General features: G+C 39.4%; 8 non-coding genes across 8 annotated transcripts; 6 read left to right on the plus strand and 2 right to left on the minus strand.

Moving 5' to 3' along the window:
* The first annotated feature begins 17,029 nt into the window (after positions 1–17,029).
* Positions 17,030–17,101, plus strand: trnaa-ugc (transfer RNA alanine (anticodon UGC)). The gene has a single exon. It is a non-coding gene; the product is annotated as a tRNA-Ala (tRNA).
* Positions 17,102–17,533: 432 nt separating this feature from the next.
* Positions 17,534–17,605, plus strand: trnaa-cgc (transfer RNA alanine (anticodon CGC)). Its single transcript has one exon. It is a non-coding gene; the product is annotated as a tRNA-Ala (tRNA).
* Positions 17,606–18,456: 851 nt separating this feature from the next.
* On the minus strand, positions 18,457–18,528 carry trnap-agg (transfer RNA proline (anticodon AGG)). The gene has a single exon. It is a non-coding gene; the product is annotated as a tRNA-Pro (tRNA).
* A 979-nt stretch (positions 18,529–19,507) lies between these two features.
* On the plus strand, positions 19,508–19,579 carry trnaa-ugc (transfer RNA alanine (anticodon UGC)). Its single transcript has one exon. It is a non-coding gene; the product is annotated as a tRNA-Ala (tRNA).
* Positions 19,580–20,011: 432 nt separating this feature from the next.
* On the plus strand, positions 20,012–20,083 carry trnaa-cgc (transfer RNA alanine (anticodon CGC)). The gene has a single exon. It is a non-coding gene; the product is annotated as a tRNA-Ala (tRNA).
* Positions 20,084–20,934: 851 nt separating this feature from the next.
* Positions 20,935–21,006, minus strand: trnap-agg (transfer RNA proline (anticodon AGG)). Its single transcript has one exon. It is a non-coding gene; the product is annotated as a tRNA-Pro (tRNA).
* A 2,219-nt stretch (positions 21,007–23,225) lies between these two features.
* On the plus strand, positions 23,226–23,297 carry trnaa-ugc (transfer RNA alanine (anticodon UGC)). Its single transcript has one exon. It is a non-coding gene; the product is annotated as a tRNA-Ala (tRNA).
* A 432-nt stretch (positions 23,298–23,729) lies between these two features.
* trnaa-cgc (transfer RNA alanine (anticodon CGC)) lies at positions 23,730–23,801 on the plus strand. Its single transcript has one exon. It is a non-coding gene; the product is annotated as a tRNA-Ala (tRNA).
* The last annotated feature ends 303 nt before the right edge of the window (positions 23,802–24,104 follow it).

The following is a 24,104-nucleotide window of genomic DNA, read 5'->3' on the forward strand; positions in this document are numbered from 1 at the left end:
CTAAAATAGACTGTCCTGCGACACAAATGTACCCTGCCGACTACGCCAATTGTAGCCTCTGACGGCTATAGCAGTGGTGACTACGCCACCCCTTGGACCAGACTGGTAAGAGCAAGGGGAATATTTACAAGAAGCACGCACAGGCTTGGCTAACAAAGTAGAAAAGTACAATCTTTATTTTTGTTACAGTAAAACATTGAGTCGCTTTTGGGTTTCAATAAATAACACACACCAATTCATCACTTGACATAACACTAAGCCATAAGGGGGTGGGCCACCGAAGTACAAGTTGATCAGGCCTAAGTTTCAGTACCACACGTGAGCTAGGGCACACCACTTTAGAGTAGAACAAACACTACAAACTCTCTGCACAACAACAACTTTGAGCTATTTCTAAGAATACACACTTCACAGCAGTACACTGCAAACGTCGTGCTAAATGAGTGAGCTCTATATGCCTAAAATTCAAAATCGGTATACATATAGCTACTAACACACACACGCTGAACACCAGGCCCATTAATCGAATGAATGCTTTACTTTTGCCCAATACGTTATAATCAGAACCATAACATACCTTTCTGCAATAGCGATTGGGTGAGTAGACAGTGTTCCGACGCTTCACGCATTCACCCGTCACAAATGCTGGCGAGCATAACAACAGAGCCCTATTACACCCAGTAAACGAACAGGATACGCTAAAAGAGCTAGATAAAAGTGTACCTCCTCTGTGCTCGTCAGTCCAGACATTCTATACGCGTTTCGGAAGCGCACACACCCAAACAGTAGCGCCGTTGGCAATCACTATGCAACCCCTTGCGCTACCAACGCACCCCGGAACACTGCTGCACTCCAACACGTTAGCAGCTAACTTCAGTCTATCGCTACAGGATGAGGACCACAGGTATCTATACACCTGCCTGTTACCAATTACCGACCTCTCCCACCCACATTAGATGACGTAGCGATACGAGGAGGAGTGAAAGCGAGCGGGGGCGAAGAAAGAGGGAGATGAGAGACAGAGAAAAAAGTGCCTCAAACCCACAGGCCACATCATGTTTTTCTGTCACATCCACGCGCCTGTTAGCGCGCCTGTTCGCCTGTTCGTGTTCAGCACTTGGACGCGCATGTGATGCGTCGGTTACTGCACACCAGGCCTATACTTATCGTCAACCTTGCTGAATGGAATGGATAATATTATAGAGGATTATTTTCGTTGTGGTTTCACAAATAGAGAAATATTGATTTTATTGGAGGAGTCACACAATATAAAACTAATAAGCCTCCGGACTCTTGAAAGAACGTTACAGAGGAATCGGTTGTGGCGGAGACGCAATAAAACGGATGTTGCCGAAGTGGCATATTTTATTCACCAACAACTCCAAACATCTGGACGTCAACATGGCTATCGATGGATGCATCAAAAATGCTGGATGTTTGGGATTATCACGGACAGAGAAACTGTCCGCCAGTTGATGCGCCTGTTACATGGACAAGGGGTGGATCTTCGTTCGCGTGGCCGTCTGCGTCGACGAGTGTATAACAGTCGTGGTCCAAATTATGTTTGGCATATTGACGGTTATGACAAACTATAACCTTAGGGAATATGTATAAACGGATGCATCGATGGTTTTTCCAGAAAAATCATCTGGCTTGAGGCCAACAAAACTAACAATGACCCACGAGTAATTGCCGGTTATTTTGTAAATGCTGTTGCTGAAAATAACGGCTACCCTCAAAGAATCCGAATTGACCACGGAACTGAAAATAATCATATAGCAGAAATGCAGATATTTTTCAGAGAAGCTGCAAATGCAGAATGTGTCACAATTGGTCCAAGCACTGGAAATCAAAGAATTGAATGATGGTGGTCAACGCTGAGAAGCCAATGCATTCAATTTTGGATGGATCATTTTGAACAACTTAAAGAAGACGGACACTTTGTTGGCAGCTTTATTGACAAATCTCTAATTCAGTTTTGCTTTCAACATATCATTCAGGTACAGTATCACATTGAGATCACTTGCAGAGTAGTATGATCTAAGATTTTAATTTAAAAGTATTATAGTAACATGATATTAAAAAAAAATATATAATATATAATATCTATATATTTCAGTGGCGGCTGCTGATCTTTTAAAGAGGGGAAGCACATTTTCGGCCTAAATCATAAAAATTGTCCATTTATTTATATGTAAATTCTGCCCTACGTCCCTTTGCCAAATCAGGTCGACAGTATTAGCACTGTCTGCCATCGTGTGCAGTTTGCTAGCTGGCTAGTTCAGACTATATGAATTAATGAACAAACTATCTAATATATATATATATATTTAACTCAACGGGAGGAAATGTGGGAATTATGTTAAACTGAAACAATGAATGTGGTGTGAAATATACGATGAAGGTTGCAGCAGTTTGTCTTTCGACTACACATGCAAAATCCGCGATGGGACTGAGTTGGAAATGGAGACACAGAGTGATACGCGTCATAATCTGAAGACCACGCCCACACAACCGTCTCTTTTCATTGCGAGAAGCTGCCGCCTCCTTGGCAAAAAAAAAAAAACAATGTCTTAAAGCTGATATGTGACAATGTGTATAGCAAACAAGCAAAAAAAAAAACAAGAAATAAGTTTTTATAAGCTGTCGACCCCAAAAAACGAGCGTTTTAAGACATAAAAGTGGATTAAAAAGAGATGACAGACCCTCCAATCATCACGCAGACGCTCGTAGTCCGGGCCAGCCCACTCCTCCGTTCATCCCAGAGACGCTGAGCGTCCGTGGGCGGGACATAATCGCAGCAATATCCAATGACCGTCTTGTTTCTAAGCACTGAAAAAAAACTGTTTAAATCATCCCATTGAAGTCAATGGACGCTGGGCTTCAACATAGTAATGCACTGTACACTACGGGAATGAATGAGAAGGAAATCGAGTCAGCCGACCCAAGTAGCTGATTCTGAACGAAATTGTTTTCGTTCGAGATGAACGTGTTTAACGCATTTTTAGTCAATAAAATGTTAACATAATAGTACATATATTTGACCATTCATTTTTGACAATTATAGGGGAAGCTGAGCTTCCCTTGCAGTCTTAAAGAAATCACGTCTGATATATTTCCTTTATGAAGGAGGAACTTGATGAAACAGTCAGTGCCTGGAATTGCCACAGGATAAGGCCAACTCACAACCCACGTGCTCCCAGCAGTCGACCTTCAATAATGTTTGATGTTCCCAGTTTATATGGAGTGCAGAATTTCTTATATCCAGTTGATCAAACAAAACTGAGCATTTGCAGAGAAGACTGTATATTTAAAGACTGCCCTTGTGATGAGGATGTCTTTCAACTTTGTGTGGAACTGATGGCTGAACATAACCTTGTCATGACAAATGATGTTTATGAAATTACAGACTTTTACCTGAGACTTCACCAACAGATGCTTCATGGACTGGAAATGGATGACTAGATTATAACCAAAATAATGTACAGTATTCACTGTATAGGCAAAATTAGGCAAATTTCAAATGGACATTTCATTTTTACCTCATGGTGTTGAATTACAGCCAGACTTCTTTCTCTTCAAGTAACCTCGGACCAGTCGAGGCAATCTAATTTGACTGCCTATTACCATTCTTTACCTGCTTAACTGATAAACATAGCATTTTTTTTCATTCTACTGGTACTTTTATTGTATGGTGTTGGGTATATCCTCCTTAACAAAGAGTATGCTGTATTGGCAAAAATATACTTATATACTATAAACAAATCCGAGCCTGTACAGAATCTCAGGAACAAGGACTTTTTCTTCGTGTCACACTGCCGCAGAAATGTTGTCAAATGCTTTGAAATTTCCTTTTGATTAGCATTCATTTCTTCAGGAAACTTTAGAGATGTCACAATTTTTTTCATTGTTGGAGTAGTGCCGCATATACTGCTTCGATTTCATCAAGGTCTCTCCTCAGAGGTTAAAGAATGCTTGCCCATTGTTCAAGAACATAGGCAGGCTCTTGAATGAAAGTCTTGTGTGCCAGTTCTCGCAGAATTTGCTCAAAGTTTTCTGCAGTTGGAATTTTTCGACAACTGTAGTTGTCCATGATGTCTAGTAATTCCTCCTGGTTGACATAGAAGTCTGTTCTGCAATTTTCTAAGACAGCACATTCATTTTCTGAGACAAACTTGAAGAAGTTGTTGAGCAGATCACTTCTCACAGATCCTTGTATTGCTTGCTCCAAGATAACCAGTGCAAGTTTTATTGGAAAATACTTTTCTTTTGCCAGCCAAAATATTATTCGGCCAACACTTTCCCACTTTTGCTTTCCAAAATCATGCCGTAGAAAGGGTACTTTAAAGTTGTTGCCGAGTGTGCACTGTTCATAAAATTCATGCCAGAATTCTGATAGGCAATCTCTGAAAACTCCACCAGCATCCTGACCCATCTCATACTGCCCATTTGGGAGAAGCAGCTTGACTTCTACTTCATTCTCCATGTGTGTGAGGCTTTCATCACAGAAGTGTGCAATAAACTCAGAAAAAATCTGTCCACGGTGGACAACAATAATTTTTTTTGTGTTCTAGGCTTAGAGGCAACGTGTCCTCTAAATTTTGTTCATCTATCGCAGTGATGTCTTCGGTGAATACTGTCACTACATCATCACTTGCATCTATTAAGGCTGCTGAGGAACTCTGAAAAGAAACATTTAGGTCGTAGGTAACATTCAGATCCTCCATGGAATGTAGATGAGACACATCATCCCTGAATGAGCTTAATCCAGTGCTTTCCACAAAAATAACATCCAAGGCATCTGAAGATTGAAATATTGTGCTTGAAGAAGTGGGGAGATTCTGATCCTGATTATTTGTGTCATCTGTTGTGTCTGCATCTGTATCTGATATTTCCTCAACAGCATCCATTCCCCTCTTTTTTGTTGTGAGGTAGAACCTTATCATTGTGAGCTTTGATGCATCATACAGTTCCGCCACTGTACTGTTTTCATCTAATGACATTTCCTGATAATTCATAAGGTCTACTTCAAATTCAGAAATGCTGCCATGTGCATTCTTCCCATTTTGGAAAAATAACCGAATTGCCTCTTCAATCAGTTCTTTTTTTTCAAGCCTCTTGGCACACTCAGCTTTCATGTTCCACCTCCTTTTTTTAGTTCTCATTTGAACAAAGCCTTCTCCATCATGGTGCATCCACCCAATCTCCACTTTTCTTTGTCGCTGAACAGTCTTTTTTGTAGTTGTTTGCTGATCAGTTTATGAATTATCTGTTCTTTGTCTTTTGTGTAATTTTGACTTGAGGCGCTCAAATAGCTTTGACTTCCTGTGAGTGGGTTCACTTTTCTGCCTCCTACAATATCCCATCACTGCCAGTCTGTCTCCATAGGAAGGCAAAAAGCTTCTCATCTGTTCATCCGTCATTAGCAGAAGAACACTGGCATCAATCTACAAATAAAATATTTTTTAGTATACATACATACATACGTATTTGCATAAACATGTATAAGGCAATCTACAAGAAGGATTGATTTTAAACAATTGTAAAATTTAGGTGAGTCCTTGAGGAGGTGTGAGCAAGCTCTTTCCATTTTCCACCTGTCATTATAGCCAACAGCCAGTCAAACATTAAAGCTTTTCTTAGTAAAATATGTTAGGATTGTTGTCATCATCAGTAAAAAACAGCTTGATTTAATCATGTTGAAAGCCAGACTGCACATGGCGAGTCCAAAAAAATACTCTAAAGATAAAAAAACAATCAAATTTAACCGCAATGGATTATGAAAGCATTTAATAAGACATTAAGCTCTGATGCTATTGCTCTTTGTGAACACTTAACTGAAATGCAAGTTATTATTTAGCGTTAACCTTACATTATAGCAACGCTGACAGCTAGCCCACATCAAAACTGTAAATACTGTATGTAAATATAATGTGTTTGAATACATTTGTTAAATGTGTTTCAGTTTGAGAAGATGAACTGTTACTGTAGGTGCACCTAACATAACTGGTAAATCTAAACGTTGATTTGGCTGTTCTTTACTGTTTCTTCTTATCTGGATCCATTTAACCATGGATCCATTTACCATTTAATCATCCAGTTGAATGCTGCACATTAGTGGTGGTTGAGGAGATTCCCCCCCATGTGAAGCGCTTTGAGTGTCCAGAAAAGCACTATATAAATGTAATTAATTATTATTATAATTCACTTCTTTTTCATTTTACCCTAATGTAAATCGAGAATAATCTTCGGAATTGTTACATTTTTCTGGGTACTCTCTTTGGGTAACCTTCAGGAACTTCTCTCTCATCACTCTCTGTCTCAGGCTCTCTCTTTCATGTGAGCTTCAGTGGATCACAGGAATTGTCATTCCTGGGCAAACTGTCATTTTAACCTAATTCATTTTGTTTGTTTCAGTATTACCTTGTCTTCCTGCGGTCTTTGTATAGCGGACTCCGGGATATTCCTCTCCCTGAGAAAAAGGATAAGGTCTTCCATTCTGCAATGCTATTTTAATGAAAATGATTAATACAAACTGAGAAAGGCAGGCATTATTATGCCTAATATGGCATTATTAACCTAGATTTATGCAAGCTAGCCATGGCAATATGTATTGAACACAAATAACCAAATAATCAATCTAATTATTCTATGGTTACAGCTTTTGGTGCAATTTTTAAGTTTCAAAGTTCACACTTCAGTATAGGGGGCAATTGTCACTATTAACACACCATCAACTATGACGTTTTCCTCAATAAATCCTTAATTTGTTGCTAATTAATAGTTAGTAAGGTAGTTGTTAGGTTTAGGTATTGGGTAGGATTAGGGATGTTGAGTCTCGTCATGGAGAACATGTTCTTTATAAATTCGAATAAACCGCCGATATACAAATAGTAGGCATACTAACTTGTGAATAGTGAGAGAATGCCCCCCTATACTGAATTGTTACCCTTTCACATTTTAACTCACTCATCATCATATCCCTCATGAGAATTAACCATGTTTTAACCATGGTTAAACAGTAAGCATGCATTTTTAACTAGTAAAACCATGCTTAATTTTCGGAAGTGTTCACACAACATCATATTTAGCTCATTTTCTTTTACAAAATGACCAGATTTAAAAAAGCATTGTCTAGCGTACCTTAATTTGAATCGATCTATTTAGTAGTAAGATTGTACTGAAAAAGCATCAACTAAACTCTAGAGCAACGCGATCGATGGCGTAAGATTTGGCCCTTTATCATACTGACACAAGGTAACACAAAGCTACTTGGTTGGATTTAGTCACATTTTATTTGCTATATGACGGTTTTTAATTGAATTTAAATCATTGTAATATACCTCGTCGCCGCAAGATGTAATCCACAGCTCTGTTCGTAGGCGCCTGGTGTGCATTAACCATGCGGTTCAAGTGCTGTCCGCGGACAGGATATGGGATTCTGATCCCATAACAGGCGCGCCATCAATTGGATGTGAAAGAAAACATGAAACGCGAGAAGTAAACTCAAAAGTAAGAGAAATAAAGTCGTAATTCTGAGATATAAAGTCACAATTCTGACATATAAAGTCGCAATTCTGAGATATAAAGTCACAATTCTGAGATATAAAGTCACAATTCTGAGATATAAAGTCGCAATTCTGAGATATAAAGTCAGAATTCTGAGATATAAACTCATAATTATGAGATATAAAGTCGAAATATCCGTATTAATTTTTTCTTACACTGGCGGAATCAAGCTTCCATATTATGGTTATACATACAAAGGTGGCATACATTTATAAAAGTGTTCACATTAAAATAGTAAATTTCAGCCTGCCTCTGAAATATGACATTGGCCTAGACTTGCAGGGTTCCTCAAACCTTACCCTGGAGGTCCAGAGCACTTGCATAGCTGTGATTTTCTAGTGATCCTGAACAACTTGATCAAGTTGTTTAGGATCACTAGAAAATCACAGCTATGCAAGTTTGATCAGGGTTGGAGCTAAACTCTGCAGTGCTCCAGACCTCGAGGGTAAGATTTGAGGAACCCTGAGGCATGCATAATGAAGATATTTTACATTTAGGCATTTAGCAGACGCTTTTATCCAAAGCGACTTACATTGCTTTATCCTATACATTTTACATAGTTATTTGCAATCCCCTGGGATCGAACCCACGTTGTTACCGCAATGCTCTTACCACTGAGCTACAGGAAAGCTATGTCTCAGATATTTAGATGTCTCTTTTGTTTTTAAAGACATCATTTGTCTACTTAATAGCAAAACATTTAAAGTACATTACCTATAAGACCCTGTCATAATATAATTTGGAAAGGGAAAACATTGGCTGACATACAGTGGGGCAAAAAAGTATTTAGTCACTTAAAAGTTAAAAAGACTTAAAAAGATTAGAGAGGCATGTAATTTTCATCATATGTACAAATAAGAAAATAATTCCGGAAAATCACATCGTAGGATTTTTAATCAATTTATTTGCAAATTATGTTGGAAAATAAGTATTTGATCGATAACAAAATTTCATCATAATACTTTATTATATATCCTTTGTTGGCAATTACAGAGGTCAAACGTTTTCTGTAAATCTTCACAAGGTTTTCACACACTGTTGCCGGTATTTTGGCTCATTCTTCCATGCAGATCTCATCTAGAGCAGTGATGTTTTTGAGCTGTTGCTGGGCAACATGGACTTTCAACTCCCTCCAAAGATTTTCTATGGGGTTGAGATCTGGAGACTGGCTAGGCCACTCCAGGACCATGAAATGCATCTTACGAATCCACTCCTTCTTTGCCCGGGCGGTGTGTTTGGGATCATTGTCATGCTGAAAGACCCAGCCACGTTTCATATTCAATGCCCTTGCTGATGGAAGGAGGTTTTCACTCAAAATCTCACGATACATGGCACCTTTCATTCTTTCCTTTACATGGATCATTCGACCTGGTCCCTTTGCAGGAAAACCACCCCAAAGCATGATGTTTCCACCCCCATGCTTCAAAGTAGGTATGGTGTTCTTTGGATGCAACTCAGCTGAATTCCTCCAAACACGACAAGTTGAGTTTTTACCAAAAAGTTCTACTTTGGTTTCATTTGACAATATGACATTCTCCCAATCCTCATCTGGATCATCCAAATGCTCTCTAGCAAACTTCAGACGGGCCTGGACAGGACTGGCTTAAGTAGGGGGATACGTCTGGCACTGCAGGGTTGGAGTCCCTGGCGGCGCAGTGTGTTGCTGATGGTGGCCTTTGTTACTGTGGTCCCAGCTCTCTGTAGGTCATTCACTAGGTCCCCCCGTGTGGTTCTGGGTTTTTTGCTCACAGTTCTTTTGATCAACTTGACCCCACGGGGTGAGATCTTGTGTGGAGCCCCAGATCGAGGGAGATTATCAGTGGTCTTCAATTTTCTAATAACTGCTCCCACAGTTGATTTCTTCACACCAAGCTGCTTACCTATTGCAGATTCAGTCTTCCCAGCCTGGTGCAGGTCTGGACAGGTGTCTTTTATACTGATGACGAGTTCAAACAGATGCCATTAATACAGGCAACAAGTGGAGGACAGACAAGCCTCTTAAGAAGAAGTTACAGGTCTGTGAGAGCCAGAAATCTTGCTTGTTTGTAGGTGACCAAAAACTTATTTTACAGAGGAATTTACCAATTAATTGATTAAAAATCCTACAATGTGATTTTCTGGATTTTTTTTTATTTTGTCTCTCATAGTTGAGGTATACCTATGATGAAAATTACATGCTTAGGGTTAGGATTTCTGTTAGAGAATAATTTATCTCACCAATGCAATACCTCATTGTTAGCTGATTACATTAGTGCCATTGCAGTAGCGACAAAATATCAATTGCAACGTGGAACGTTTTTTAATGCGTGTTGAAAGATACTATGGAGCCAACAGGGGTGTTTGAACTAATGCAGCGCTGCACAGACCAATCAGGATTTTGCATCAAAGTACAGCGAGAGTGATTCGGAAGCATGCAGAACAGTCTGATGTCGTGGTACTTTGATGTCATATGCTCAAAGGGTTTGCGCAGCAATGCAGAACACACCCAAGCACATGAGAAGTAGTGCCTATTTGTCCATACAGTATATGGCCATTTTTTACAAGATCTTATTTTTAATGGTTAATGAATAAATTGCTATATATTCTTTTAAATACTTGCATGCAAGTGCAAGTCTATAAAGGGAAAGATGGAAACAAATATGTAGATATTTTATTACTGCTCTTAGAGCAATGAGGTTCAGACACCCTTTTAACATGCTGGTCACAGTAAACATACAGTACATGCATGCTGTACAGTTCATAAAAAAACTGGTTGACGTCTTATGACATAAATTTGGTTACTTATTCTATTATTCAAAGACAATATAAAAAGACAAGAAAACATTTTGTTACAATAAGCCATTTAAAAAAATCTGAATTCAAATCGAACCACATTGTAATAACATAGCTGTAAGATGAACATATCTTTATGTGTTTGGATCATCCTTCAATATTAAGTATACAATAAAAGTTGGATGCTGTAAGAGATGTCTTCAGCAGAGCTCTGGGAGCACGAGACAAACACCAAGTGTAGTTGTATCAAGCTCATTTATTTCCACAAAGTGAACAGTTTATATAGCGCAGAACAGGGCATTCCTGAAACTGCTTTGAGCAATCAAATTGCATTAATCACAGAGAGCATAAACATAATTTGTTATAGAGTTCAATACAACAATCTGAAACTAATTAAAGCAGTCAATCTGGGTAGGTTCAATATAACAGTGTTCAGCACGTTCAACAACATACCAACCTGAACAGTTACTACAATTACTCAATATCTTTTCAATGTTCTAAATAACAGAGTTCTGATTAATCGAAAATTAAATGAGACAGTAAATAAATATCACACAATAAGTTGTTACTTGTTATATTATTAGATTGCTTTTAACAATACATTTAGCTTGCAATTTGTTATGGCTAAATGTTAGAGAATAAAAGGTCAATCTTCAATTTCAGTGAGACAGTAAGAAGAAATGTAAACAATAATAAAATAAAGCAGGACATAAGATTAACAATTTAGGAGAGACTGTCTTTGTCATTCTAGCTATGTATTAATTTGACCATCATTAGAGTAGTGGACCGCAACTGTAGTTTATTAGTCCCTTAGGAATTATGACTCTTCGTTTTCCTCATCTTTATCCTCCTCATCATCTTCGTAATCAGAACCATACTGCATATCTTCCTTATCCACGGCAGTTTCCCTGAGGTATTCATCATCATTTATGTTCCCAAACAGCTCACAACTGTTGTCTAGCACACTGCAGTACAGCTGACGAACAGAGGACATGTGATCGCTCAGGTGGTAAAGTTTTCTCTTAAGCAGGGAATTAAGTCCTAGAACTCCACTGTCAGAAAGCCAACAGTCCTGGTCTGTAAATTTCACAAAAAAATGTAAATAAATTATTTTGTCATTTTAAGTCTGGATGTTCTGAAAAAGGTCCTACAGGTTTGACATTACAAGAGGATGAGAAAATTATGAGAATTTAAATTTTTGGGTGAACTATCCCTTTAATAGTAAGATATTATGGACAAAATTATGTTACTATTCTGTACAAAAAATAAATCAAAAAGTATGAGAAACATACCGTTCTTTTTCATATAAACAGCAACATCCCTTGAAAGGTCATTTAGAACAGAAACATTTATTTTGAGGCTTTTCCAGTGATTCTTTATTTCTTTACGAACAATGCACTCCTCTTCCTGAAGTCGCTTGAAGAGCATCAGTTGATCAAAAGCCTTTTTTTGGTGATAAGATTATCTGTGAAAATATTTTCAAAAATAATGAAATGAATAGTATCAGTTTATTTTTTTACTTTTTACATTTTTATACCTTTCCATGTAAATCTAAAATAAACGTCTGCACAATAAACATAATATACCCTTTAAGCAGGTAAGCCACAATATGTTTACATTATAGTTCAGTACATTAAATTACATACAGTAAATATTTGAATGATAAACCAGACATACCATGCTCATCCAGCAGCCATGGCCATGCATAACTCTCAGATACCAGAATTGTATCAGCTGACTGCAGTCTTTCAGGTGCTCCCCTATTGTACTTATCTAGAGCTGCAATAAATTCGTCTTTTTCCTCCAAAATCCTTCTGCGGAGTTTAAGTCTTCTCTTGTTCCCATCTTAAAAGACAAATGCAATGTAACATTCTGAACAGTATTTTCTTTATTGTCATAGGGATATTTAGAAACACAATTTAACTTTGTATATTCCATAACGCTTTAACGTAATGAGTGCTAAACATGAATGAATGGGTTATCAAAATATAATTTAGCCAAAACATATGAACTTGAGGTAAGTGGTACCTAGGGTTAAAAGTTTCTTAAAAGCTTGAAAATGTTTTAACCTGTTTGTCTGTAAAGATTTTGCTTCCTCTGTCTGATGCTCACATAAAGAGTCTCAATCTTCTTTTCCAGCCCCTGATGGCTTCCTGTGCTCTCTTCTAAAATGTAAAACATATGCTAGATATGCTATTGAGCACAATTTTAACAATTTAAAAAAACTTAAAATATACGCATTATCAATTGTTGAGTAAAGCAGGGCATTTGGTGAAATAAGATAATAAAATGAAAAAACATTACACCAAAGTCAGTGAGTCAATGTTCTGTTCTTTGAAAGGACTAATACAAAGTATAGTGCTAAGGTAATCTACAACATGCTTACCTGTATCAGCCCACTGTGTGATTTCCCTGATCCAGTCCTTAAGGTTTTCATCTGTTACTGCCAACTCTGTCTTAATTGCATCCAGTTTTACAGACTCCTCCTGAATTTTTGCTTTTGTCTTATGAATAACAGAAGTAAATTAAAACACAATATAAAGACTAATGACAGATATTGTATACATGATTAATACTACTTTTCAAAAACATGGACATGATAAACATTAATAAAAAAAATTGAAGTGAGCATGGTATGAATTTTTTTCTCACTCTTAAATTTTTTTCTATACTATTTGCATACTTGTTGTCATCACAAACCTTTACTAATCTTCGAGCAAGCACTTTTCCAAGGTTCTCAATTTTAAGTTGGTTCCATGCCATGGCCTGGATAGTAGTCATGTCTTCTTTAGCTATAAAATGGATAGAATTAATAATAAAATTGCAAGTACTTTTAACCTGATTTTGGTATCTTTTAATTATAAATTCTTGCAAAAACACTTGCCTCCTTTGGTCATGTATTTACTGCATATATCAGTTCTTGACAAGAAGCTATTCACTTGTTTGACCTCTTCACCCAGGGTGGTGCCTGCTCCTTCTTGGTTCCGACCACCCCACTTAATCTTGTGTATGAAGACCAAAAGGTTAAACACCTAACTCATGTGTTTTAGAATAGAAAAAGCAATTATTATGTAACTGAACTTTATTATGTTATTGAACATTATTAAAATATTAAACATAAATACCGAGGTCAAAACCTGGTACATTAGTGTTTTGAAAAACAGTTTACCTCACATTTCCAAGCATGTGCCTTTGCGTGCATCACTGACAAGAAAGGCGTCATATCCAGGAGAGGAGAGAGCTCTGGACAATCATTAACAACTCTCTTTAGGTAAGGCCAATATTTGCATATAACATCAGTGCACATGAACTGCACATTCCTTGAAGTCAGCTCTTTTTGCAGAAACAAGGGATATGCAAATATTTCGCCCCTCATCATGTTAAGGCTTCTCAACAGCACACCATGTCGGCAGACAGCCACCTCCATTCCCTCCTCATCAAGCTTGTTGGCTTTCCTTGGCAAGGACTCCCGTGCTGCAGTCCACTGACTCGATCCACAGACCCCTTTTCCAACTGTCTATCAAAATTTAACTAATTAAAGGAAAACAGTGTGATTAAGTAGATTATTAAGATTACAGGTAGCCAATTAAAGTAAAAAAGTGCATATTATATCAGACTGACAAATTTAACATTAATAGTTTTTCTGAATTGTTAATTTACTGCAGTAGAAAATGACAATTCATGGTATTGGCCATATTATGGATAATATTTTAATTTGTTATGAATATAATTCATGGCATAACATAAATAACAATTTTTTGTTTCGGAAATACAATTTAAGACAACTTTAAGACAAAACAATATTGTAACCTACATGCTTTGTTTTAGCATTTATGTAGTCCACGAATTTGAAAACCTGTTCATCCTCACAGATAAATACACCTGTGAACAGGCCATGGTCTTCAGACCTTGAAATAATAACATATGTAGTTATTCAACAAAAAGTTGCTAGGTTGGCATGAAATGTTATTTGACGGACAGATATACCCTCTTTTAAAGCAATACATTTTCCTGTTCCCATCTACTGACATGGCAAGCATGAATGGAGAACAGGCTGGACAGTCAAACACTTTCAGTCCACAGAGCTGATCAATTTCAAACTGGCAGTATCTCCATTCAAAAAAACTTGTTTGAAAAGCATCGGAGCAGATCTTTCCATTCTGGGAACAAAATAGATGACAAATCACATGAGAAATGACTCCTTCACAAATAGTAAAAAATAACTAATTTAGTAATTCATTAAATTATTACTCGGCCAAAAAAGTGTGTTCTCTATTCCAGCAAACTGGTAAAAGATAGTCTAGACGTTCCTGGAGCAGTCAGCTTCATGTGTTCATATGAAATGAACACATCGATTCTATATAGTGTGTCACAGCTTGCTGTTGCAGGCCAGTAACCAGACTTGATCAAAAGTGGGATGCTGGTGTTTCTGCTCGTATGGCACTCTGCACATGTAAAGTGTGGAATCGACATTGTAGCGACCTATTTAAACAATTAAAATGTACATTGTAAAGACAAAGAAAACAAAATCTTATTATTAATGATAAAAAACTACATATATTGGACTCACCATCAATTCCTATGAGAATTACTCTTTTACCTGCTGACACCACAATGGAGTCAGAAGAACAGTTGCACATTTGCTTAGGTGACTCAAGAGGCAAAAAGCAGATTATTATGAGCAAATAGAATAGCACACTACAGATTCAAGTCATCCAAGTTTTATAATATACACGGTTAAAATACATACCCTGTTCCTCGAAATAGAACTGGCCTTCAACGTCCAACTTCACCAAAGTTGTTGGGGATATGGACTTGAAAAATCCCTCCAACAAATGTCTCTCGATTGTGAAGTTTACTTTGATGTGCCATAACGTCACAGTCTCCACAGTACAGCTGTTTTGGAATGCAGTCTTTACATCGGATAACTGATGGCTTGAGGTTGCAGTGCTTTGCTGACTTTTGTGTGCTCTCTAGTCAATAATGCCTCAACCATTTCTGGCCTTATAGCCGCCCACTTCTTCTACGTTTGGTCCATCCGAATTGACCAAGTGTTTGAGGAAGATGGATTTGAGCACGGAATGTTTTCCGTATTAGCTAACAACTCCTCTACCTCTCGATGAAGAATTTCTATACAGAAAAAATAATATCACATGTTAGAGCATAAGGAAAAAATAATTATACTTAGAACTCTTTAAGATATAACATATAACATCTACAAACCTATATCTTCAACCACTGGTGAAATATTGTGAGTTGACACAGATGGAATCCCACCTTTACATGAGTGGGTAAAAAAATAGGTCAATATTAAAGCTGGATGACTAGCTTGCCTTAAAACAGTTGGTGTAAATACTCACTGTAGTCAAAGTCTTCTTGCCTAGAAAGCATAGCTGGTTTGTTGAAGGTAGCAGCTATAAATAATTAGAGATGAAAAGTAATATACACTAGAGGTAAAAAAATGTGCTATACATTATCAGAGAAGAAATGTGTCTAATCTGTTATTTTGAACATACAAAAAATACTATGAAAAAAATGCTATGAAAATACAACAGCATGTTTGTTCAGGGGTATCAAGACATACCATCAGAAGGGACTGCCTTTGCACCTTTTTTTCTTCTCCGCTTAGGCACAAGTTGCCCATATTCATCCCTCTGATCCCTGTGTGGTGTGTGTGTGTCTGAGAGAGAGAGAGCGAGAGAGAGAGAGAGAGAGAGAGAGAGACAGAGAGAGAGAGAATGAGTAGGGGTTAGGCAAGAGAATAGATGGCTCTTAAAAGAACCGTTGGTTTAAAGATTTTTGTAGGCACTGTAGATTGAAAAGTTAATGATCAGCAGATAACATAAACATGAGAAGTTCATATAACAGTTTATTTGCTTCACTTGACAGGGTTGAATTATAGTCATTGAGGTAAAAGCAAGGTAAATGTTATGATAACCATGTGTTTAGTACACTTGACAAGGTTAAACTTATTCCTCAGGTAAAAGCATGGTAAATGTTATGACAACCGTGTGCTTAGTACACTTGACAAGGTTACAGTTTTTCTCAATTGCTAAAACACTAAACCCTATTGTCTGAACCAAATGCTTAGTTGCCTGAACCCACTGATTAAATCAATCCCTCTTTTGGCAAAAACATAAGCACTTTTCACCTGCTGAGACACAACTTGCCAACACATTTTCATTGTGATGCACCCGTGCTGCATAATAGTAAGCACAGGTGACAAAAGTCAAACACAATTGAAGCACAGGTGTCACCATTTGAACACAACAACTCAAAATAGATCACACTTGTGGCTAATGATGTGAGGGAACATATACAGTAAGCCAGTTCAGAGAGCACTGTTTTGTGAGGCCCTACAGTGGATAGAAATCTAAAAGGAAGAGTGTGTGTGAGAGGAGGTCGAAATCCACAAGATTTTTGTTTTGTTTTTTTGTACGTGTTCCATCCCACGATCTTCAAGACGTGCTCATTAAAAAAATCAAGCAGGTCCATTGTTGATCTTTGAACTGAGCATCGTTCAATATTCCCATCTCACACATTCCACAGACAAAGCATGAGCCCAGTTGTAGACTAATTTTCAACGATTTGAACGTGTACACTAAAAATCGCTTGCTCTGACCTATTAAGCCACATCTGCCCAATCGCCGGGTTTTCCGTTACTCTATAAAACGCACTCACTGATATTGGGGATGTAGCTCAGTGGTAGAGCGCATGCTTTGCATGTATGAGGTCCTGGGTTCAAGCCCCAGCATCTCCAGTTGCCGTCTTGTCATTAGCAAAGTTGATCAGCTTCGTATTGGGCTTTGGCCTAGAAGAAATCACATCAAGCACTCAACCGGTGGCAGTCTGCTTATGACGGTGTTTTCGTTTAGATTTCGCGGAGCATCCAAATAGAGCACAGGCCTTTGTGGGATGTGAGAGGTCCTTTGCTCCATTCCCAGCATCTACAAACGTTTCATTTTTGTAAGCGAAGTTGAGCAGCTGCCTTGGCGAGTCTCGAACTAAGTGTCTTACAGCATTTCCCTTTTGGCTTGGTTTCACAGACAAGGTTTAAACCTACTTCCTGAATAAAGTGCACTGGTTGATTGCACCTTCTTGACTCAAAAGCTCCTCGCTCCGACCTATCTAGCACCGCGGCACAATACGTGTGTTTTCCACGACAAACACGCTCATGCCATTGCAGACGTGGGGGGATGTAGCTCAGTGGTAGAGCGCATGCTTCGCATGTATGAGGTCCTGGGTTCAATCCCCAGCATCTCCAAATTGGTTCTTATCTGAAGGTTAAGCAGCTGCATTGTTGAACTTAAGTCTCTTACAACACTACCCTGGAGCTTGGCTTCACAAGGAAAGGCTTTCGACTGAAATAAAATGTTTAGGCCCTCTAATCGAAAACTGCGTTCTCAGAAATAACTAGCAATGCTTCTCTAAGCCTTTGCTTTGCCGGCGTTCAATCCCAGGATCTCCAAGACGTTGCATATTTGAAAAAAAACACGCAGTTCCATTGTTGATCATCGAACTGAGCATCGTTCAATATTCCGCTTTCACACATTTCGCAGACAAAGCTTAAGCCTAGTTTAGACTAAAATACATTGATTGGGCAGTCTTAATTGAAAAAAGCTTGCCCCGACCAATCTTGCATCATTTCCCTGACACTTTTGTTTTTCATTTCTTTCTGATCCTAGACTTTTACACAGAGGCACTTTCGTGTTGGAATAGAAAACAGCGCTGCACAAGCGGTTGCCATCAAATTATAACCACACAGTTCCCTAGAATGTCTTTGTATGCTGCAGCGTTAGGATTTGTACTCACTGTAATGACCCAAGTACGCTCGTTACTAGGGGTTGTTCCGAGACTTTTGTACACAAAGTGGATCATACAATACTTCCGTATGGGCTGGTTTCGCAACGCAAAGCTAAAGCCAAGTTTCAGACTCAAATTGATTAGTTAGGCTCTGTAACTGAACACATCTTGCATTGACATATAGAGCAATCTATCCCCTGACCTTGGGTCTTGCAAAACACTCGACCGGTGTCAACCAGATACAACCAATCCTGACAGGAACCTCCTGGAGGATTAAACACTGGCAACCACGAACTATTACTCAATTAAGCAGGGCTCGTCCGGGATTTGAACCCGGGACCTCTCGCACCCTAAGCGAGAATCATACCCCTAGACCAACGAGCCACATCATCAATTAATACGTGCAGTTTTAAGCACACTTCAAAGAGAGCTGGGCTGACCTGATCGCTTGAGAACACCTATTTCTTTGTACCCAAAGATGCTCCCGTGTGGATTGCACGGTGAAAGAATTAGAGAATTAAGAAGCAATGCTCCGACACAAGAAGTTACGGGCCCTCATTGTGTAATAAGTCTACAGTGGGGATAAGAAACGTGTTAAATACACTTGGTCGAAGCCAATTTAATGGGGATGTCGCCCAGTTGCATAGCCCATGCTTGCATGTATGAGGTTCTGGCTTCATTACTCGTTTCGAACATGTTGCTTGTTTAAAAATAACAAGCAGCTGCTTGGTCGATGTTCGAAATTAAACATTGTTCAATATATCCATATGATGCATTTCACAGACAAAGCATAATTTCAAGTGGCAGGCTAAATGACACAGATTCCTCCATAATTGTATACAAACGCACAGCGTGGCAGTGTGAGGATGTAGCTCAGTGGTAGAGCGCATGCTTTGCATGTACGAGGTCCTGGGTGCAATCCCCAGCATTTCCAAGTTGTTTCTCGTCTGACGTTGCATTGCTGAACTTAAGAGTCTTGCGGTTAACATGGATTGTCTAGGCTCTCTAACCGAAAACAGCTTTACCGGACATAACGCACAATGCTTCCCTAAACGTATCTTCAAACGTGAGTATAAAAAGCCATTGTCTTCATCTTTGCATGTATGAGCCTCTCGGTTCCATCCCACGATCTTCAAGACGCTGCTCATTAAAAAAATCAAGCAGGTCCATTGTTGATCTTTGAACTGAGCATCGTTCAATATTCCCATCTCACACATTCCACAGACAAAGCATGAGCCCAGTTGTAGACTAATTTTCAACGATTTGAACGTGTACACTAAAAATCGCTTGCTCTGACCTATTAAGCCACATCTGCCCAATCGCCGGGTTTTCCGTTACTCTATAAAACGCACTCACTGATATTGGGGATGTAGCTCAGTGGTAGAGCGCATGCTTTGCATGTATGAGGTCCTGGGTTCAAGCCCCAGCATCTCCAGTTGCCGTCTTGTCATTAGCAAAGTTGATCAGCTTCGTATTGGGCTTTGGCCTAGAAGAAATCACATCAAGCACTCAACCGGTGGCAGTCTGCTTATGACGGTGTTTTCGTTTAGATTTCGCGGAGCATCCAAATAGAGCACAGGCCTTTGTGGGATGTGAGAGGTCCTTTGCTCCATTCCCAGCATCTACAAACGTTTCATTTTTGTAAGCGAAGTTGAGCAGCTGCCTTGGCGAGTCTCGAACTAAGTGTCTTACAGCATTTCCCTTTTGGCTTGGTTTCACAGACAAGGTTTAAACCTACTTCCTGAATAAAGTGCACTGGTTGATTGCACCTTCTTGACTCAAAAGCTCCTCGCTCCGACCTATCTAGCACCGCGGCACAATACGTGTGTTTTCCACGACAAACACGCTCATGCCATTGCAGACGTGGGGGGATGTAGCTCAGTGGTAGAGCGCATGCTTCGCATGTATGAGGTCCTGGGTTCAATCCCCAGCATCTCCAAATTGGTTCTTATCTGAAGGTTAAGCAGCTGCATTGTTGAACTTAAGTCTCTTACAACACTACCCTGGAGCTTGGCTTCAGAAGGAAAGGCTTTCGACTGAAATAAAATGTTTAGGCCCTCTAATCGAAAACTGCGTTCTCAGAAATAACTAGCAATGCTTCTCTAAGCCTTTGCTTTGCCGGCGTTCAATCCCAGGATCTCCAAGACGTTGCATATTTGAAAAAAAACACGCAGTTCCATTGTTGATCATCGAACTGAGCATCGTTCAATATTCCGCTTTCACACATTTCGCAGACAAAGCTTAAGCCTAGTTTAGACTAAAATACATTGATTGGGCAGTCTTAATTGAAAAAAGCTTGCCCCGACCAATCTTGCATCATTTCCCTGACACTTTTGTTTTTCATTTCTTTCTGATCCTAGACTTTTACACAGAGGCACTTTCGTGTTGGAATAGAAAACAGCGCTGCACAAGCGGTTGCCATCAAATTATAACCACACAGTTCCCTAGAATGTCTTTGTATGCTGCAGCGTTAGGATTTGTACTCACTGTAATGACCCAAGTACGCTCGTTACTAGGGGTTGTTCCGAGACTTTTGTACACAAAGTGGATCATACAATACTTCCGTATGGGCTGGTTTCGCAACGCAAAGCTAAAGCCAAGTTTCAGACTCAAATTGATTAGTTAGGCTCTGTAACTGAACACATCTTGCATTGACATATAGAGCAATCTATCCCCTGACCTTGGGTCTTGCAAAACACTCGACCGGTGTCAACCAGATACAACCAATCCTGACAGGAACCTCCTGGAGGATTAAACACTGGCAACCACGAACTATTACTCAATTAAGCAGGGCTCGTCCGGGATTTGAACCCGGGACCTCTCGCACCCTAAGCGAGAATCATACCCCTAGACCAACGAGCCACATCATCAATTAATACGTGCAGTTTTAAGCACACTTCAAAGAGAGCTGGGCTGACCTGATCGCTTGAGAACACCTATTTCTTTGTACCCAAAGATGCTCCCGTGTGGATTGCACGGTGAAAGAATTAGAGAATTAAGAAGCAATGCTCCGACACAAGAAGTTACGGGCCCTCATTGTGTAATAAGTCTACAGTGGGGATAAGAAACGTGTTAAATACACTTGGTCGAAGCCAATTTAATGGGGATGTCGCCCAGTTGCATAGCCCATGCTTGCATGTATGAGGTTCTGGCTTCATTACTCGTTTCGAACATGTTGCTTGTTTAAAAATACAAGCAGCTGCTTGGTCGATGTTCGAAATTAAACATTGTTCAATATATCCATATGATGCATTTCACAGACAAAGCATAATTTCAAGTGGCAGGCTAAATGACACAGATTCCTCCATAATTGTATACAAACGCACAGCGTGGCAGTGTGAGGATGTAGCTCAGTGGTAGAGCGCATGCTTTGCATGTACGAGGTCCTGGGTGCAATCCCCAGCATTTCCAAGTTGTTTCTCGTCTGACGTTGCATTGCTGAACTTAAGAGTCTTGCGGTTAACATGGATTGTCTAGGCTCTCTAACCGAAAACAGCTTTACCGGACATAACGCACAATGCTTCCCTAAACGTATCTTCAAACGTGAGTATAAAAAGCCATTGTCTTCATCTTTGCATGTATGAGCCTCTCGGTTCCATCCCACGATCTTCAAGACGCTGCTCATTAAAAAAATCAAGCAGGTCCATTGTTGATCTTTGAACTGAGCATCGTTCAATATTCCCATCTCACACATTCCACAGACAAAGCATGAGCCCAGTTGTAGACTAATTTTCAACGATTTGAACGTGTACACTAAAAATCGCTTGCTCTGACCTATTACAGTTTTTCTCAATTGTTTACACACAAATTCTGGTACTTGAGACACAATGACCACAACATGTAACTAATTCACCAACCCCATGAACCAATTCTGCTAAACTACAAGCACAGTTCCTTCTTTACACTCAAATTGCAGTTCTAAAACACACTTTTTTCAAAACACTACACACAATTCTCTGCTTTTGGCACAATTTTCATGCAGAAAATATCTTGTTTTCATAAGGAACACACTGCCATTCAAATATGCACACTGACTTATCACAAGGGCAAACACCCGTCACACAGATTTACAATTAGCAATCAGAGCTTTAGCATAAAAGGGCAATATGTGCGCTCTTCTGTTTTGGAGCAATGGATACCAACATTGGAAACAGAGTCAGAGCCTGAGGAGTAAGAGTAAGAGGAGGAGGAGGAGGACGGGAGTACAAGTACGAGGATGAAGAAGGCCAATGACCGTAATCTCTGATGAGATCCGAGCCACTTTGGTTGATCATGTGGTCAACCATGGTCTAACAATGAGGGAGGCTGGGCGAAGAGAACAGTCACATTTGAGCAGGTACACTGTAGCATCAATCATATGGACCATGTCTTGCGCAGAAATCATCTCAGGATGAAGCAGGTCTACAGGGTGCCATTTGAATGCAATTCATAAAGAGACAAAGAATTGCGATATAACTATGTGCAAGTGAGTCCCACAATTGATGCATACTCTCAACACTGTATACAGTAAATTCTTCTGTTGTTTTGTATGTAGTGTGTGTGCAACTTTATGTTGGTCGGGAATGGGACGAACTGTGTACATTGTTTTTGCGGGACAAATAAACTACAATTTTACCGTGTATTTGTGTGTTCTGAGTATAAAAACAATATTCTCAATATTTTACAACACACTTATGTTTGTACTGTCTGCAGTAAGTGTAACACTATACCAAAAGAAGGGCTAAGTCATTATGTTGAATGGAGAAGAAGTGTTTTAAATTCATCATAGTGTTTTACATTGAGCACATCAGTGTTCAGCTGGTTCTTATAAATGTCTATACATATGATGGTTTGTGTGTGTCATTTGAAAACAAACTCCCATTTTGAGAAGAAATAACATTGTTTTGAATGTAAAGTTTCATTTTGCAGGAGAATTGAGGGGTTTTAGCCATTGTGTGTGTTTTTTTGGATTTGTGTGTAGAGTTCTGAGAATATGAGGCATGCTTTCAGAAAATGTGTGTAAACAATTGAGAAAAACTGTAAGCCACATCTGCCCAATCGCCGGGTTTTCCGTTACTCTATAAAACGCACTCACTGATATTGGGGATGTAGCTCAGTGGTAGAGCGCATGCTTTGCATGTATGAGGTCCTGGGTTCAAGCCCCAGCATCTCCAGTTGCCGTCTTGTCATTAGCAAAGTTGATCAGCTTCGTATTGGGCTTTGGCCTAGAAGAAATCACATCAAGCACTCAACCGGTGGCAGTCTGCTTATGACGGTGTTTTCGTTTAGATTTCGCGGAGCATCCAAATAGAGCACAGGCCTTTGTGGGATGTGAGAGGTCCTTTGCTCCATTCCCAGCATCTACAAACGTTTCATTTTTGTAAGCGAAGTTGAGCAGCTGCCTTGGCGAGTCTCGAACTAAGTGTCTTACAGCATTTCCCTTTTGGCTTGGTTTCACAGACAAGGTTTAAACCTACTTCCTGAATAAAGTGCACTGGTTGATTGCACCTTCTTGACTCAAAAGCTCCTCGCTCCGACCTATCTAGCACCGCGGCACAATACGTGTGTTTTCCACGACAAACACGCTCATGCCATTGCAGACGTGGGGGGATGTAGCTCAGTGGTAGAGCGCATGCTTCGCATGTATGAGGTCCTGGGTTCAATCCCCAGCATCTCCAAATTGGTTCTTATCTGAAGGTTAAGCAGCTGCATTGTTGAACTTAAGTCTCTTACAACACTACCCTGGAGCTTGGCTTCAGAAGGAAAGGCTTTCGACTGAAATAAAATGTTTAGGCCCTCTAATCGAAAACTGCGTTCTCAGAAATAACTAGCAATGCTTCTCTAAGCCTTTGCTTTGCCGGCGTTCAATCCCAGGATCTCCAAGACGTTGCATATTTGAAAAAAAACACGCAGTTCCATTGTTGATCATCGAACTGAGCATCGTTCAATATTCCGCTTTCACACATTTCGCAGACAAAGCT

This window comes from Triplophysa dalaica, chromosome 6 (assembly GCF_015846415.1).
Source record: "Triplophysa dalaica isolate WHDGS20190420 chromosome 6, ASM1584641v1, whole genome shotgun sequence".
NCBI lineage: Eukaryota > Metazoa > Chordata > Actinopteri > Cypriniformes > Nemacheilidae > Triplophysa > Triplophysa dalaica.